At 41.9% G+C, this 18,604-nt stretch overlaps 1 protein-coding gene across 1 annotated transcript in view; it reads left to right on the plus strand.

The window, feature by feature from the left end:
* The first annotated feature begins 882 nt into the window (after positions 1–882).
* The window catches only part of G2E3 (G2/M-phase specific E3 ubiquitin protein ligase), a 39,566-nt gene continuing 21,844 nt past the window's right edge, over positions 883–18,604 (plus strand). Inside the window, exon 1 of the mRNA XM_089522052.1 lies at positions 883–893. The gene's annotated coding sequence lies outside the window, so the exon portion shown is untranslated. The remainder of the gene's footprint in view (positions 894–18,604) is intronic.

The following is an 18,604-nucleotide window of genomic DNA, read 5'->3' on the forward strand; positions in this document are numbered from 1 at the left end:
ACCTTCACAACCCCTTTGTACTAATGATCTCCTAGAATTGTAATTTCGTGGAACTCGATGCAGACAATCGTAACATGAAACAGACTGTCAGCATTAAAATTATGTCTTGAAACGATAATGATCAAAATGCATTCAAATGTAATAACAATAATAAGATTTTATTTATATCCTGCCTTTCCAGAAGGATCGATAGAATATATAAATACATAAGTAACTGAAAATAGTAACTGAAGTAACTGAGAATACATAATACATAAGTAACTGAAAATTACATATCCCCTTATCTCTTAGCTTAAAACTAAAATAACAACACTATAAGTAATAATAATAATAATAATAACAATAATAATGTGGTTGAAGGGAACAATTGGTAAGATGTCTGATTTTTAAAAATGATAGCCTTTTGGCTGAAGAGTGGGGTGTAAATACTCTAAATAAATAAATAAAATAAGTAATAATAATAATACATTTGGGGAAAATAATATTATTTTATTTTATTAAAAACATAATAATTTAAGAAGAAGGAGGAAAAACTGGGGCATTTCCTTCCTCTCCCATGTCTCTCGTTTCAACACTGTTAGTAAATAAATGAAATAGAGCCAGCAGTGACATAAAGCGGTTTGAAACCGGATTATTTCCGCAGTGCGGACGCAGCCTCAGCGCGCTACAAAGAGAGAGCTGTCTCAGAACAGCAGCAACTGCGCCTAGTCTCTAGTCCTTGTCTGTCTGTCTGTGTCTTTTATATGAAGACACTCTGCAGCCAATGGCTGAGCCCTGACCCGAAGGGGGCGGGGCTTCCTTCCTAGCGTCCTTTGTGACGCAAGCGGATGTTGGGGTTTGAATGCTCCGGCGGTTATTCGGGAGCATTGTGGCAAAGGCTCCAGGACTCGGAGGTGAGTGGAAGGCTCTGCGCTGGAGGGAAGAGAGGGACGGAGGGTCGCTTTTCCTCACCTTTTCCAAACGCGGGAGGCTGCATGGTTCTCTGTCTGTCTGTCTGAGCTGGTTTGGTTTGCAAATATGTGTTGCTGCTGCTGCTGCTGCTGCTGCATGCTTTTACGGTTTTTTGTCCCCAACCCTTTCCTTCCTAGGCAAGATTTGTTCAGAGGGAGTGTTTGCCATGGACACCCCCTGAGGCTGAGAGAGTATCACTTGCTCAAGGTTGCCTTGTTGTTGTGTTGTTGTTGTTGTTTGCCTTCAAGTCCTTTCCCTCTTCTGGCCTCCCTATCATGTGGTTGTTGTTGTTGTTGGCAACGCTTGTTCAGAGGGGGTGTATGCCATGGCCATCCTATGAGGCTGAGAGAGTGTGACTTGCTCAGAGTTACCTTGTTGTTGTTGTTGTTGTTGTGTGCCTTCAAGTCCTTTCTTTCTTCTGGCCTCCCTCTCCAGGGGTTTGTTTGTTTGTTTTGCAAGATTTGTTCAGAGGGGAGTTTTTGCTATGGACACCCCCTGAGGCTGAGAGAGTGTGACTTGCCCAAGGTTGCCTTGTTGTTGTGTTGTTGTGGTGGTGGTGGTGTGCCTTCAAGTCCTTTCCCTCTTCTGGCCTCCCTATCCTGGTGTTGTGGGCATCAATTGTTCAGAGGGGGTGTATGCCATGGCCATCCTCTGAGGCTGAGAGAGTGTGACTGGCCCAAGCTCATCCCAGTGGGTTTCCATGCCCTAGTTGGGATTCAAACCCTGGTCTCCAGAATCAAGGCCCAACGCTCAAACCACTACTGTTTTCTCTTTGGTTTTTGTTAATGCAAAGGGTTCTTGCAGCACCTTGGAGACTTAGGTCCAAAACACACTGCAGAAATAACCCAGTCTGAGACCGCTTTAACTGCCCTGGCTCAGTGCTGGGGAATCCTGGAACTGCTACAGTTCCCAGGATTCCATAGCATTGGCAGTTAAAATGATGTCAAACCGGACTATTTCTGCACTGTGGATGCAGCCTTAAGAGAGAGATTTTGTGGCAAGGAGAAAGCAGATGAATTAGAGTAGCTAGGGATGAATCTACATTGCAGAAATAATGCAGTTTCAACCCTACTTTAACTGCCATAGCTCCATCCTACAGTACCCTGGGATTTGTAGTTTCACTAGGTCTTTAGCTTTCTCTGCCAAAGAGGACTGGTGCCTCACAAATCTAGAAATCCCAGGGATTGTGTAGGATGAAACCGTGGCAGTTAAAGTGGGGCCGAACTGCATTATTTTCACAGTGTAGATGCACCCTAGTGAATCTTTACTGAAAGGTCTTTACTTAAAAGAGACAGTTTCTTCAGGTTTTGTTGTGCACCCTTTTTCTTGTTGGCGGCCCATCCATCTTCTAAAGCAATTGCTTGAAATCTCCAGGGAGAAAAATTTCCACTTCATTATTGTTAGGAGAGGACTACATTTTCTGTTTCTAACTGTCATCACTGCTGGTGATGGTGATGGTGGTGCTGGAGGTTTATGTTATGTTGTCAGCAGGTATTGCCAAAGAAATTAGCAGACTAAAGAAAACACAGCCATTCCACGTGAGTTGAAGGCCAGAAAAGACCCGTTGGCCAAATGTCTGCCGTAACACCGAGTACCTTTGGATTATGTTCTACAAAGAATTGCTCTTGAAATGCGAGCGTGGTAATTATCACAGGAAAAACTGGTTAGCAGGATGCTGGTCATACTTTTGATTTTAGAGAAAAGGGTGGGATTGCAGGGAGAGTATTTTATTTGCCCTGGCAAGTATCTCTCCTTTATGGTTCTGCTAGCATTGGAAGCCAGATGGAGTTATTATGGAATTTAGTACAGTATTTCAAAATACAGGAAAATCAGCCTGTTAGGTATTGGTTTCCTCTCAGAAATCATGAGGTGCTCTGAAACCTCCATGACTACTAATAGAGCCAAATGTCTCTTAGATCTTTAACTCCCTCTATTCAGTTTTCAGGTTTGTAACGTGTAAATTTCATGACTTCCAACATCAGGTTAGCTTTATTCCCTTATTCCTTTTTCTCCAAAGTATGCCCGCTCTTTTTGTTACGGTAGTAAATATTTAATAATAAAGATTTTACCTGATCATGGATTTTGGCCTTTTTATTATGAACTAGCATTAGCATGGCTTTCTGAATTTCAAAGGAAATAGCTGGAGAATTCTCTGGAACATCGGGTGCTGTTTTTGCAGAAGGGCATGCCTTTCTGTTTTCCTATGCTTTACCTTAGGTAAATGTAGAAGTGTGTGTGTGTGTGTGTGTGTGTGTGTGTGTGTAAAAAGAATAGACAGCATATAAAAAGAGATTTTAGTGTGGAGAAAGATAGAGAGAACTCAGTTTTGGGGATCTATAAGCTAACAACCTTTTGAATTGCTGTACATATCCAATGGAAGCACTAGGTTTTAGGTGCCTGTCAGAGTTTTTAAGACATTATTATTATTATTATTATTATTATTATTATTATTAACCTTTATTTATGAAGCGCTGTAAATTTACACATTGGTCTATCTATATTCAATGTGTGTATTTGCAAATAATCTACGGTAACAAAAGGCAATACGTTTTTCAACCGACCTTCCAAAGGAAAGCATACTTCTTCATAAATACTGTCATCTTCAGTTATCTTACCACACTAGAGAAATGAGGATGTGTCACAGTAATCTTGACACAAGGCAAGGCAGAGTATTGCTTACAGTTGTGGGGAGTTATTTCCCTTAAGTCATTCTCATGAGCTCCTATGAGCATTTGGTTAGGTAGTGTAGGATCAAATGTATATACAGTGAGCCCTTGGTATCTACTGGCATTTGTTTTAAGGACTCTCCCCCCCCCCCCCCTTTATGGATACCAAAATCAAATCCCATTAAATGCAATGGCATGGTGATATATATAAACTGGTAAAACCAAGGTTTGGGGTTTTTTTGTTTTGTTTTGTTTTGTTTTTTTGCAATTTAATATATTTTTGCAACATTTTCAATCAGTGGATGTTTGAATCTGTGGATAATGAATCTGTGGATACAGAGGACCAACTCCTTATAGTACGACCCCCTGTATCTGCTGGACCAGTTCCCACTGTTTCACTTTCCCACATCTGGAGAAAAAATACATTCTCTCTAGGCATTTTTAGGTCATTCAGTTCAATTCTGTGCTGTGCTTCTGGTGGAAGCTGACCATAGAATCATTCTGGAGTACCAAGAAATGTCTGGAGAGGTGTTCTCTGTAGGAATCACTAGGTCCCCCAGCACGACTCTATGGCCAACTTTCTCAAAGCCATTCAGTAGGGTTCACTGTTCTCAGTGGTTTCACGTTTGCATGGAAAGTCTGAGGATATGTCCACTGTGAATGCAGAGGTTGTACTATACGTTGTAATAGGCCATATGACAGTGTACTACAGTAAATGATATAAGTTGAAATATGCATTAGCAGCACAACACAAACACACCATATGATAGAAGTACAATTGAGTACTCTGACAGTAGCTCTATGAAATGTTTATCCATTGCCGCTCAGCATATAAATCCCTTTCAAATCCTGGTAGTTATAGGATTTGAATTTTCTGTACTGTCTGTCCTGCCTGTGATTGCTGGCTTATTACAGGAGTGGGAAAATTGCAGCCCATAAAACACATGCAGATTCCAAATCCCCCTGGCAGTCTCCCAAAGCCACCCTTTGCAGCTGAAGCCTTTGAAGGTTGGCCACAACTGGATAAAAAGGCAAACTAGAAGTAACATGACATCATTTTCATTGTGGCACATTAGGAAGTGAAAACTGGCCCCCATCCTGGCTTACTTCAACAAGATATAAACTCGGAACCAGGGTTTATAGTGCGGGAGTAAAAATGATACATCTGGAACGACGTGATTTGAAAAGGATTTATATGCACTAAAAGTTTCAGTGCACACTAACACCTGAAGAAGACTTTATGGGAAATGGTTTATTTCCAGAATTCCTGTTGTGTTTCTGTTGCACTACTATTTTGGAATATGTTTGTATTAGAATTATAGAGTTGGAAGGGCCATCCAGTCCATCCCCCTGCCATGCAGGAATACGCAGTCAGAGCACTCCTGACAGATGGCCATCCAGCTTCTCTTTTCAAAACCTCCAAAGAAGGAGACTCCACAGTTTTTTGTGGGTTTTTCGGGCTATGTGGCCCTGTTGTTGAAGAGTTTCTTCCTGATGTTTCGCCAACATCTTTGTCTGGCATCTTCAGACTCCACCACACTCCTACGCATTGTGTTTCACTGTCAAACAGCTCTTACTGTGAGAAAATGCTTCCCAATGTTCTTTCTGTTGTGTTATATATAGTGTATCAACTCTTACACTGTTTAATCTATTATATTGTGTGTCAAACATTCCATACTTACAACGTCAAATGGTCCCTTACAGTATATGCATTTTATACTATTGTGTGTGGTGGTGAGTGCTTTGCCACTGTCGCTAGTGTTATCTTTTCTTATTTTGTTTCATCATAGCCACTGTAGGAAACAGAATGCTTGACAAGAGTTGTTTTTTATCTGATCTACCAGAACTCTTAGGTTTAATTTGCCTCTCACAAAGGCATTTTCTGCTAGAAACAGAGAGGCAGCAGCGCTGTCCAGGAGGGAAGTTGTTCTTGGAATATCCTTCTTTGCTACTCATGCCATTGTTTGTGTGAAGGTAGTAAATGGCATATATCCACTGTTCCAACTGTTTTATCTCTCTTATTTCTTCCAGTTAATGAAATTATGCTTTTGGCTGTTCATTGCCTAAAACATATACAGTCAGCCCTTCGTATCCATGGCTTCTGCATCCATGGATTTTCAAGACTTCTGCTTGAACTCCTCCCCCCCCCCAAGTTAATATAAAAAGCAAACCTTGCTTTTGCCATTTTACTACTCATTATATATAATGGGACTTGAGCATCTACGGTTTTGGGTTGCACTGGGGGGGGGGGAGGAGTTCTGCAACCAAACCCCAGGAGGTAGCAAGGACCCTGTGTATGATGAACATTTACTTTTTAGCTGCTCATATACTTCATTCATAGCTGGAAGCAGGTATTGAGGTCCTACTGGCACTGACATTAGCTTTCAGCACCAACTTAAAACATGGCTTTTTGCTAAAGCCTTTAGGGGTCTCATGCTTTTACTGTTTTGTATTTACAAGTGGCTTTTACTGTTTTAACAGTTCAGCTTGATTTAACTGTAAGCCAGCCCTAATGTCTTTGACTATAGAGTGGAATATAAATACTTGGCAGTATAGTAGATTGCTTTGAATGCTAGACTAGGATACTGGGAGACCAGGGTTTGAATCACCGCTCAGCCACAGAAATCCACTGGGTGACCTTCAGCAAATCACACTTTCAGAGGAAGGCAAGGGCAGAGTTTGAACAAATTATGGTAAGAAAACCTTGTGATATGTTCACCTTAGACTGAATCTCCATAAGTTGGAAATGACTTGAAGGCACAGGATAGCAACGTACTTTAATAAATAAAGATTGTGTTAATAGAGCCAAGGATATTTTCAGACGTTTTAAATTGAACAACTTTTATGTCTCTACGTGAGTTCTCAAATGAGTGAATGACCTAATTTAGTCAGCTTAAGCCAGTATTCATATACTACATACATGTGTGCATGTTGAACTCCATAAGATGAACTTCACCATTATTATAAACTGTATCACAATTGTAGGTTCAAATATGCCCCTTTTCCTGGCAAGGCTTAAGTTACTATTTTGTGTCTCCTCTGTGTGTTGCCAAAGCCATGAGTCCAAAGCAAACATGCTAAGGGGGGGGGGGGGGACCATTGCACTCAGTGAGACTGCTTAAACATGTTTATTTTGAATTATTGGGCTAAAATACTTTCAAGATGCTTCCTAAATTCAGGAAGTTTATATCTTTTTCAGACTTGCTGAGCATAATATGCTTGGTTTTATTGTTATCACTGGGAGCTGCCGTTCATCTCAGTGAGCATTTCGACTGAAAACAGAATATGATTTGCTAAGCAAATAGCCCAGTGGTTTTCTTTCAAGTGGTGGCATTAGGCTGTCACAAACCACAATGTGAACCTAGGACCTTTTCATATTTAAATTCAAAGCACATAGTGAGAACTGAAATGGCATCTGTGAAAGCCTCTGAAATGCAGGCTGTCTTTGTTGCTGTTTAATGGAAGAGAAAACATGTATCTGAAATTTTGCCACCTTCTACTGTTTTGTATGTTTGGAACATCTTATTTAAATCAGACTACTTTGAACGCTCTTTTGTTTATAGAAGTGATGTCTTTAAAGTCAGACTTATGTATTGAGAGAGTGTATTTTGCCTCTCATTTCCTGTATATCTTTTCCAGAAGTATTTTAGTAAAATATATGTTGCACAGCTTTCTTTTCACTGATTTCAATAGCAACTATAAATTTCAGGTCTTATATTGTTTTGCCTGAAGCTATGACAGCATCTCATTTAAGGTCTTATAAAAGAGAGAGTACTATCTGGTAAAAACTTAGCTTGTTTTATTTGACTAATTAATAAGATTTTTTAAAAAGAAAAAAACTTGATTTCTTTCCAAGATGCGGAGGACTCCATTTTACAAAAAAAAAAAAAAATCCTAGAAGTACTTGTTTTTCAAACATTGTATATGCACATGTATAAGTCTAGAAATTTTAGTGAAAAAGTGTCCCCAAAAACCTGGGTCGACATATCCACAGGTCAATGTGAGTATTATACTTTAACACTTATCCAGAATGGAATCATCCCCTTCTCTGAGTGAAGTGGTGAAAGGTGAGAACTTAGTCCATTTTGGGAGAACACGGTCCTAAAAGAAGCACTGACCTTTTCTACTCTCTCCGCTGCAGCATTGCTTCTGGTCTTCTTGAGTGCCTGACTGGGAAAATGGCAGCAGAGGAAGCTTTTTGGCGCATACCTTCAAAGAAATACCAAGAGGAATTGGACTTTGAAAGATTTGAATAATACATTTTTGGATGTTTGTCAGCTTCTCTCAATTAAAATTGGGCACAATACTTATCCCATTAAAGTTAAAGGCTCTATTCACTGATAACATAGTTTTCATTTGCTTTGCTTTGCCTTTTCATCCTTTTTTGACATGTGTGTTTTCTTAGCGCAGCCCTTACCTGGTTGGCTTCCTCACACATTGCACAACTGCCATTTACTGTAGTTCCCTGCTTCTCATCCATCCATCTTTTAAGGTCCCTGTGAGAATTCTGCAAGTTCTTTGATATCATTTCCCTTTGCTTCATCCTTTACAGCCTGTGTTACGTGTCCTTACATTTTACCTTTGACTTCTCCACAGAGTATATAAAAATCCATAATTTTATCCCAAGATCTGGGTCAATTTATAGTTAAGTATATACTTTAATCAAGTTATTTTGTATTTTATTCTAAAATAAATGTGCAAATTCACATTTTTAACTTACCAATACTGTTGCTCAGGTCATTCTTGGGGGGGGGGGGGGGGCGGGGGCGTATAGCTCATATAATTTGGTCTCTACGGATTGGCAGTTACCTAGAGTGGTGGTAGGATCTCTTTCTCTAGACCAGTAGTCCCTACCCTGTGATCCGTGGACCTCTGGGGGACTGTGTTGCCCAACAGAGTGTTCCATGAAGGCTTGAAGAAATGTTATGAGCTTTCTCCCCTCTCCTGTCACGTTCTGTGTGATGTACCCCTCCTCTCAGAAAACTCACTCCTTTTAAATTTCCTCCCATTCCTGTCCACTTTGGTGAGAACAGTTTTTGTGCAACTCTTTCCCCATAAGACCCACACCTAGGTTTCCACTTACTGTTGGAGGGTTCTAGACTGATACAAGGTTGGAGGGCAGGTGAGACTCCATGGGGTTTCCTTTATACCTATCATCTCAGATCCAGCAGTCGCTACAGCATTAAAATGCGGTGTTCTAGTAGGTGTGGGTACTTAGAAGTGAATTGTGGTGATTTGCCCTCCCACGGTGCTGGTGTCCTTGCAAGAGGAGGTAACATAGGCCTCATACAGACAGGCCAAAATAAAGCTGCTTCGGGTCACTTTGGAAGTATGCTGTTTAAATGATGTTTGCGTCCTGAAAGTCTGGAAGTCACACCAAAGCCACGCTCCAGTCCTAAGGATTTAAACAGCATACCTCCAAAGTGACCGAAGCAGCTTTATTTTGACCTCTCTGTATGGGCCAAATATATGAATTTTTATTGGAAGAAATATAGAGACCACACACATGCAGATAACTCATCCAGACTACTGACATACAGAGCTAGCCAAATGGAGGGCCGAAATGCAATAGCAGACTTAAAGAATCGGAAATCAAAAAAGTAGAAGTGGCATGGTCCACGAAGCTTTTGCCCTTTTTGATAGCAGTAGATGATACAGTCTAAAACTGCTTCCTATATCTTGCAATAATTGTTGGAAGGTATAGTGAAAATTGATAGTTTATATATTAAGCTCAGCAGCAGCATGTGATGCAACAGTATATTCATTGGAGCTTCTGGTAATTAAACAGGATACATTGGTAAGATAAAATATGACTTACTTTATTGTTACAGGTGATTCATCTAGCTTCTAGGAAAGTAAACAGTCAGAAAAACTATACTGTGGTAAAGGGGTCTCTATAGTAATAAGAAAACCTTCCTCAGAGGAACAGCCTCATAGCTACGTCTGTCTTGGACCAAGGTAGGAAGAAGAGAGAGTGTTTAGTAGAGAGTGGGGGGAGATGGGAAGTGACCTCTTTACATTCGCACTGACCAAATGACCATAGAGATGTAAACAATACAGACAATAAGGAAGTCACCCTTCCTTGCCTTCTTAATTCCATAGAAACAAGCATAGATACAAGCATTGATGCAATACTCCAACAATAATAACATGATTGATTCTGGACATAAATAAAAGTGATCCTCAGATTTTTCTCGGTGAGACATTTAATAATGCGAAAAGGATCCTCTTTATAGGAGAGCTCTGTTTATGCAAAGTTTTTTCTAGGGGTGCTTGCTTGGCACCCGTGTTCAATGACATCCAAACACCAACCTTTTTTCATGCCTTGGTTTACAGTAATTTGTATCTGCTGTTTGTCTTGACTAGTGCATATGTTTGATTGTAAGCATTTTATTATAAATTGTGAATCTATTTGGAAATAAGTGCATAAAAAGGATAAAAACAACTCACTTTCTTTTTCTTACTGTGACCAAGGGGCTATATGCATGGACCAAAAGGTCTGTTTTGCCCCTGGCCTGGTGACGACAGAGGATAACAATCCCAGGCTGGAAACAGCTAGACCAAATGCCATTTCTGTGGATCTAGCCCAGCCAGCCCTTAAGCCAGGTTTAAATAACTGGCTATTTGTTTCTCACAAACCCCACTGTGACAACCAGTAGTTTAGATAGCAGCACTCCCTCTTACCTGCCACTACTGCTCTCTTTGCAGGCCTAAGTTGTAGCCTGTGATGTCATGGGGAAGTACCTAGGCGCATATGTAAAGCCGGGTGCACCATTTCCTCCTTTCCTCCTATTCTGTAAAGGTAGGTCTTAGCATGCCAGGAGAAGGCCAACAAGAAGGGAGCCATTCTGGCCTTCCTGGGAAGGGAGTCTAGGGGCAACCATAGAAAAGGCCCTCTTTCGCGTCCCCACTACCCGTGCTTGTGATGGTAGTAGGATGGAGAGAAGGACCTCTCCAGAGGATCTCAGAGCCCAGGCTGGTTCATACTGGGAGATATGGTCTTCCAAATAAGGTGGACCTGAGCCATATAGGGCTTTATAGGTCATAACCAGCAATTTGAATTGTGCCCAGAAACAAACTGTCAGCCAATGTTTTAAATTACTTTGATGGTGAAAGGCTGATGAGTGCTGTCAAACATGATGGAGGACACTGGAACAGTCATATTTAATCCCTCTTTTGGCCAAATTAGCTTTAGGTTTTGATTGTTTTGAAATTATTTGAACTTATAACTATTGTTGCAGCATATGTTGTTTCTGGATCACTCAGTGACAAACCAGATCATGTTGCTGCACATTCTGTCAGTCACCTGGAACTAACATTGTCAGTCTACAGTTGGATGTTTAAAGAGAAAGTTACTTGTTTTGTGGCAAATATCAATTTATAAAGACATTTCTATGGTTACAAAGTTACTAAATTGAAATTTGCAAGACTGTCAGCCCTTCAAAGTTTTCCAGACTAAATACAAATTGCCCAATAATCACTTAGCTCAGCTGAAGTCATTTCTGAGATCTCTGTGTTCATAATGTGTAAGCATCTGCTTACAGAATGCTCTGGATCTAATGTGCTTCTCCAGAGTAGGAATCTTGCTTAAGGCTCAGCCAGATTCCGTGTATGTTTTAGGATCTAGGTTCTCAAACTGTGGGGCATGGTCCCCCACAAGGAAGTGTAACATTTTCTCAAGGGGGGTGCCATCTTCAGGTGCTCCAGAGACGGGAAGTGCTTGGAACACTTTTTCAGCATCCTCTTTGAGTCAGACTGCATGACAGGTGGTCAGAGAGGAGGAGAAGGAAGTGAGTATCAGGGTGTAGTGGGGAGGCTGGGGCTTCTGTGTGTATGGCAATGGGTTGGGAATGGGTTGGAGCAGAGATCACCCCACCACCACCATTCCTCCTGACGAATGAACTTGGGGGGAACAGTGATCCTGACAACTATGGTAGGAAGGTAAAAAAATAGTTAGCTTAAAATTTAGTTTCCCCCAGCAAGTTCAATGGGGAAATCTCAGAGCTTGAGGAAGGTTGAAGGAAAGCCTCCTTCATAGGAAATGCAGAATTGTGTTGGGGCAGTGGGAGAAAAGGGGTAGAAAATAGAGGTGGCTTAAAACCCAGTTTTCCCAACAAAATCAAGAGGCTGCTTCCACACTGCAGAAATAATCCAGATTTATCACCACTTTAACTGCCATGACAGTGCTGTGGAATTTTGAGAATTGTAGTTTTGTGGGATATTTAACCACCCCCATTGCAACAACAAGAGAACTCTGGTGCCACAGCAAACTACAGTTCCCAGGATGCCATAGCATTGTGCCATGGCAGTTAAAGTGGCATTGACCTGGATTATGTCTGTAGTGTACAGTACATGTAGTCTGAGAAATCTGGATTTTAAGGGGGAAACTGGATTTTAAGACACCTCTATTTTTAACCCCTTTTCCTTATGAAGAATTGGTGGCCGGCATTTGCCAACACCCAACTGCAGCCTGCCTCTCTGTCCCACGCCCCCAGTATGCTTGTCTCCTCTCCTCTAAGTATCTCCATTGGTACTCCCATTGAAAATAGTGAGATTTGCTATTACCTGTGGCTTCACGTTTACATGGTACTTCCAGGAACGTATCTCATGCAGATCATAGAATCGTAGAGTTGGAAGAGACCACTAGGGCCATCCAGTCCAACCCCCTGCCATGCAGGAAATCCAAATCAAAGCATCCCTGACAGATGGCCATCCAGCCTCTGTTTAAAGACCTCCAAGGAAGGAGACTCTATCACCTTCCGAGGAAGTGCATTCCACTGCCGAACAGCCCTTACTGTCAGGAAGTTCCTCCTAATGTTCAGGTGGAATCTCTTTTTCCTGTAGCTTGCATCCATTGTTCCGGGTCCTGTTCTCTGGAGCAGCAGAATACAAGCTTGCTCCCTCCTCAATATGACATCCTTTCAAATATTTAAACACGGCTATCATATCACCTCTTAACCTTCTTTTCTCCAGGCTAAACATCCCCAGCTCCCTAAGTCGTTCCTCATAGGGCATGGTCTCCAGACCCTTCACCATTTTTGTCGCCCTCCTTTGGACACGCTCCAGTTTCTCAATGTCCTTTTTGAATTGTGGCGCCCAGAACTGGACACAATATTCTAGGTGGGGCCTGACCAAAGCAGAATACAGTGGCACTATTACTTCTCTTGATCTAGACACTATACTTCTATTGATGCAGCCTAAAATAGCATTGGCCTTTTTAGCTGCCGCATCACACTGTTCACTCATGTTCAACTTGTGGTCTACTTGGACTCCTAGATCCCTTTCGCACGTAGTTTCATTCAGCCAGGTGTCACCCATCCTATATCTGTGCATTTTATTTTTCCGCCCTAAGTGCAATACCTTACATTTCTCTGTGTTGAATTTCATTTTGTTAGCTTTGGCCCAGCTTTCTAGTCTATTCAGGTCATTTTGAATCTTGATCCTGTCCTCTGGGGTATAAGCTATTCCCCCTAATTTGGTGTCATCTGCAAATTTGATAAGTATGCTCCCAATTCTGTCATCCAGGTCATTGATAAAGATGTTGAATAGCACTGGGCCCAGGACAGAGCCCTGTGGGACCCCACTGGTCACTTCTCTCCAGGATGAAAAGGAGCCATTGTTGAGCACCCTTTGGGTTCGGCCGGTCAACCAATTACAGATCCATTTAACAGTTCCTTTGTCTAGCCCACATTTTACAAGCTTGTTTGCAAGAATGTCATGGGAAACCTTGTCAAAGGCCTTACTGAAATCAAGATATACTATATCCACAGCATTCCCTTCATCTACCAAGCTGGTAATTTTGTCAAAGAAAGAGATTAGATTTGTCTGGCATGACTTGTTTCTCTGAAACCCATGTTGACTTTTTGTGATTATGGCATTGCCTTCTAGATGTTCACAGACTCTCTGTTTAATGATCTGCTCCAGAATCTTTCCTAGAACTGATGTCAGACTAACTGGACGATAATTGTTGGGATCCTCTTTTTTCCCCTTTTTGAAGATGGGGACAACGTTTGCCCTCCTCCAGTCTGCTGGGATCTCTCCTGTTCTCCAGGAGTTTTCAAATATGATTGCCAATGGCTCCGATATTACTTTTGCCAGTTCTTTTAATACCCTTGGATGGAGTTCATCTGGTCCCGGAGACTTAAATTCATTTAGATTAACAAGGTGTTCCTCTACTATCTCTTTACTTATTCTGTGCTGAAATTCCCCTATTCTGTCCTCTGCTCCATTATCCTCAGGTTGAGCACCCTTTGCCTTTTCTGAGAAGACTGAGGCAAAGAAGGTGTTGAGTAATTCTGCCTTTTCTCTATCTCCTGTTAGCATTTTGCTATCTTCTCCACGCAGTGGCCCTACTGTTTCCTTCTTCTTCCTCTTGCTGCGGACATATCCAAAAAAGCCCTTTTTATTGTTCTTAACCTCTCTAGCAAGCCTGAGTTCATTCTGCGCTTTAGCTTTTCTGACTTTACCCCTACACATGCCTGCTATTTCTTTGAATTCCTTTTTCGTGATTTCCCCCTTTTTCCATTTCTTATACATGTTCCGTTTCAAACTTAGCTCGGTTGAAAGTTCCTTAGTCATCCATCCTGGTTTCTTGAGACACCTCCCGTTTTTCTTTCTCACTGGAACTGTTTGAAATTGTGCCTTCAGTATCTCCCTTTTGAGAAAGTCCCATCCGTCCTGAACTCCTTTATCTTTTAGTATTTCTGACCATGGAATCGCCCTCAGTACTTCACTAAGTTTACTGAAATCCGCTCTCCTAAAGTCTAGGATGCGTGTCTGACTCTGCCTGGCTTCTCCTCTCCATTGTATAACAAACTCCAGGAGAACATGGTCGCTTCCACCTAAGGATCCCACCACTTGCACCCCAATAACCAAGTCATCCTTGTTGGTTAGGATCAGATCTAAAATAGCTGACCCCCTTGTTGCCTCTTCCACCTTTTGGACCATGAAATTGTCTTCCAGGCAAGTGAGGAATTTGCTAGACCTTGAGGATTTTGCTGAGTTTGACTTCCAGCAAATATCAGGATAGTTGAAGTCGCCCATCACTACTACATCTCTCTTTTCTGACTGTGTGGTCATCTGTTCTAGAAAGATATCATCCAATTCCTCAGTCTGACTTGGGGGTCTGTAGTAGACTCCCACCGTAACACCCTTGTTGTTTCCCTCCCCTTTGATTCTTATCCAGATGCTCTCCACCTGGCTTCCATGATTGATGTTCAGGATCTCCTCACTGGTGTAAATATCTCTGACATATAGTGCTATTCCTCCTCCTTTCCTGTTTGGCCTATTTCTCTTAATAAGGTTATACCCCTCTATTTCCACATTCCAATCATGAGACTCATCCCACCAGGTTTCAGTGATGCCTATTATATCATATTTGCTTTGTTGTACTAGGAGTTCGAGTTCATCTTGCTTATTTCCCATGCTCTGTGCATTAGTGTAGAGACATCACAGACCATGGTTCCCTTTTACTTGCTGCCTGTGCAAGTTTTTTTGCCTCCCACTGCTGGGTCCTTGCACTGTTTGCCTTGTTTCCTCTGTGTCAGTTTGACTATTTTCGCCATCCCTTTCGCCTTCCTTAATATTGTCTCCCTTCCCCTCGGAACTCAGTTTAAAGCTCTCCTGATCAAGTTCTTGAGACTGTTGGCAAAAACATTTCTTCCAACTGGCGTGAGATGCAACCCGTCTGTTGCAAGAAGTCCCTCCTCATGGAACCGCAGCCCATGATCGAAGAATCCAAATAATTCTCGGCGGCACCATCTGCGAAGCCAGTTGTTCACATCTGCTATTTTCCTCTCCCTTCCTGGACCATGCCCTTCAACTGGCAGAAGAGACGAGATGACAACCTGTACATCCATTCCTTTCAGCTTCCTACCAAGCGCCTCGTAATCCCTTTTGATGTTCTGAATGCTGTGTCTTGCAGTATCATTAGTTCCCACGTGGACCAAAAGGAAGGGGTATTGGTCAGTAGGCTTGACCAGTCTTGTCAGCCTCTCTGTCACATCACGGATCTTTGCACCTGGAAGACAACACACCTCTCGAGACATCTTGTCAGGCCTACAAATCACTGCTTCTGTACTCCTCAGCAAGATACAAATATAGTGGAGGCGTGCCACCTGTATTCTAAAATTTTAGTATGTACTCTGTAATGAAGAAGAGATGCTATCTAAATGAGGGAACATTAGAAGCCAAATATCTTTAAATGAGAAACATAACAGGAAAATTTAAACTTCACATTTGAACTGTTAATTTTTTTTTTTTTTTTTTTTTTTTTTTTTTTTTTTTTTTTTTTTTGCTGCTGTATGCCTTCAGGTTGCCTGAGACTTAATGGCAATATTAGAATTGGGTTTTCTTGGTAAGAGTTATTCAGAGGGGGATTGGCATTGCCTTTCTCTAGCTGGGAAGGTATGACTTGCCCAAGGTCACCCAGTGGCTTTCCATGACTGAGCATGGATATGAATCTGGTTTTGTGTGAAAATATGGGTTCAGAGCACACTGTATTACTTTTTCACTCTGAAGACCAATGGTGGTCCAGAGGCAAGGTGTTGAACAGTAATTTTGAGCTGAAATATGAGGTATTCCACTTTTTGCTTGCGCAAAATAATCCAATAACGGAGTTTTACTCTAACACAAATTTTCTTTTGAAAGTGATATATCTTCTAGATATATTTGAAAAAAATAAAGGTTGTGAACAAATCTGTTCAGAAAAAATGAAGCAACCATACTTCACTGGAATGATAAAGTTCAGATATTTTTTTCTAAAAAAACAACCTACAGCTTTGGAGAAATGGTTTGAAAAGTAACATTTTGGAAATGGATTTTACTCTTGTCAACATGCTTAAAGAAACAGACTTTCAAGTACTTCCCTCACAGCTGGAAAGTTATTTGCCTGTTATTTCTAGTCATGTTCAGAGAACATTTTAAAAGGTATTTTTATGAAAACTTTGAAGTACTGGACTGGATAAAAAATCAATTTGAAAATTCACTACAGCCAATATCATTAAACATGACTGATCAAGAACATTTTACTGATCTACAGACTGATTCTTTTTTTAAAAAAAAAATAAAATTTAAAGAGAGCTCCTTGTTGGAGTTTTGGCTTAGTGTTCAACAATATCCAGCATTAAGTAAAAAGACTATAAAAGTGCTTGTAGTGTTTGCAACTACCTGTACTTGTGATACTAGATTGTCAGCTTTGGTAGCTATTAATGGTAAATACTGTGGAAGACTTCACATCACCAAAGAACTAAGAGTAGCTCTTTCTAATATTACTGCTTATTTTGGTAAACTTTGTGCTTAGAAAGAAGCACATGCATCGCCTCAAGTAGAAACATTGTGTTGTGTTTGGTATTGAATTTATTAAAATAAAAATCTTCTAATTTGAACAATGTTATTTTCCTATAAAATTTTAAAGTATGACCATATATAAATGTGTGAATGAAAATATGCAAACTAAAAACAAAATATTTCTATTCATATACTATATTGAGAAAGGGTGATGATATGCACATCTAGATGGAGAGGCTGGAGAGAATGTCTGAGAACCACTGTTTTAGGGTACTTAGAACTGGTGGATAATCATGAGTGTCTTTTCTGTGAGGGAGTGCTAAAAATTTCTCAGCCCAACCAAGAAGGAAATTACTTAGAACCATGAAATATACCTGCTATTCCACCTATTCGGCGATTCTGTTTATGCCCTGACTGGTATCTGGAATACCGGTCTCTCGAGGGCTATACACAGTATCGCTCCCAAGCGCCCTCTCAGACCCGCTTCCAAACGTAAGCCCTGGTATACGGAAGATCTCCGGGCAAGGAAGCGGGAGCTGCGACGGCTAGAGTACCGTTGGCGGAAACACCTTCGCTTAGACGACAAGACTCTCCTAGCCCAACGGTTAGAGGACTATGGAGAGGCGATACGAGCAGCAAAGAATTCGTTCTATGGTGCTCGCATCGGGTCCGCGGAGTCGCGGCCAGCAGAGTTGTTCAGGGTAGTCAAAGAGCTAACTCAGCTCCCTCCTGCCCTGAACCAGATCCTTGAACCTTCTAAGGCCTGCTGTGACCAATTTAACAATTTCTTCGCGGATAAAACTTCTCAGATACGCGAAGGTCTTAACGCTGACATTCAGGCAGAACCTAGGGTAGAGGCATCCAGAGCCTCCGTGGACTTTGTTAAACTGGATTGGTTTGAGTTGGTAAGTACCGATGATGTGGACAAGATCCTCGGAAGTGTTCGGAAAACGACCTGCTCTCTCGATCCCTGTCCCTCGTGGCTAGCGGCCCAGGGGGGACCGGCTGTGACTTTATTGTTACGCCGGATTATTAATACATCCTTGAGGGAAGGGCAATTTCCATCTGATCTTAAATTGGCCATTGTAAAACCTTTATTAAAAAAGCCCTCCCTCGACCCCCTGGTACATAATAATTATCGGCCAGTTTCACTACTGCCATTCTTGGGGAAGGTGATCGAGAGGGCGGTTGCAATCCAGCTTCAGGCGGTCTTGGATGAAATGGATTATCTGGATCCATTTCAAACTGGCTTTCGGGCGGGTTACGGGGTTGAGACGGCCACGGTCGCCTTGGACGATGATCTCCGTCTGGGCATCGACAGGGGAAGCGTGTCCCTGTTGGTGCTCTTGGACATCTCAGCGGCTTTCGATACCATAGACCATGGTATCCTTCTGGGGCGCCTGGCAGAGGTGGGAATCGGGGGCACTGCGCTCCAGTGCTTCCGGTCCTACCTCTCCGGGAGGTCCCAGATGGTGCAGCTGGGAGACGTGTGCTCCGATGAGAGGGCTCTTAAAACTGGGGTCCCTCAAGGAGCCATTCTGTCTCCCATGCTATTTAACATTTACATGAAACCGCTGGGAGAGATCATCCGGAGACATGGGGCGCGGGGTTATCAGTACGCTGATGACACCCAAATAATCTTCTCTATGTCTCCGACTGATGCAGTGACTGAGGATGGCGTCTCTCCTCTCGTGGCCTGT

The sequence above is a fragment of the Sceloporus occidentalis genome, unplaced genomic scaffold, assembly GCF_023333645.1.
Source record: "Sceloporus occidentalis isolate IW3139 unplaced genomic scaffold, rSceOcc1.0.p SCAF_4, whole genome shotgun sequence".
Lineage (NCBI taxonomy): Eukaryota > Metazoa > Chordata > Lepidosauria > Squamata > Phrynosomatidae > Sceloporus > Sceloporus occidentalis.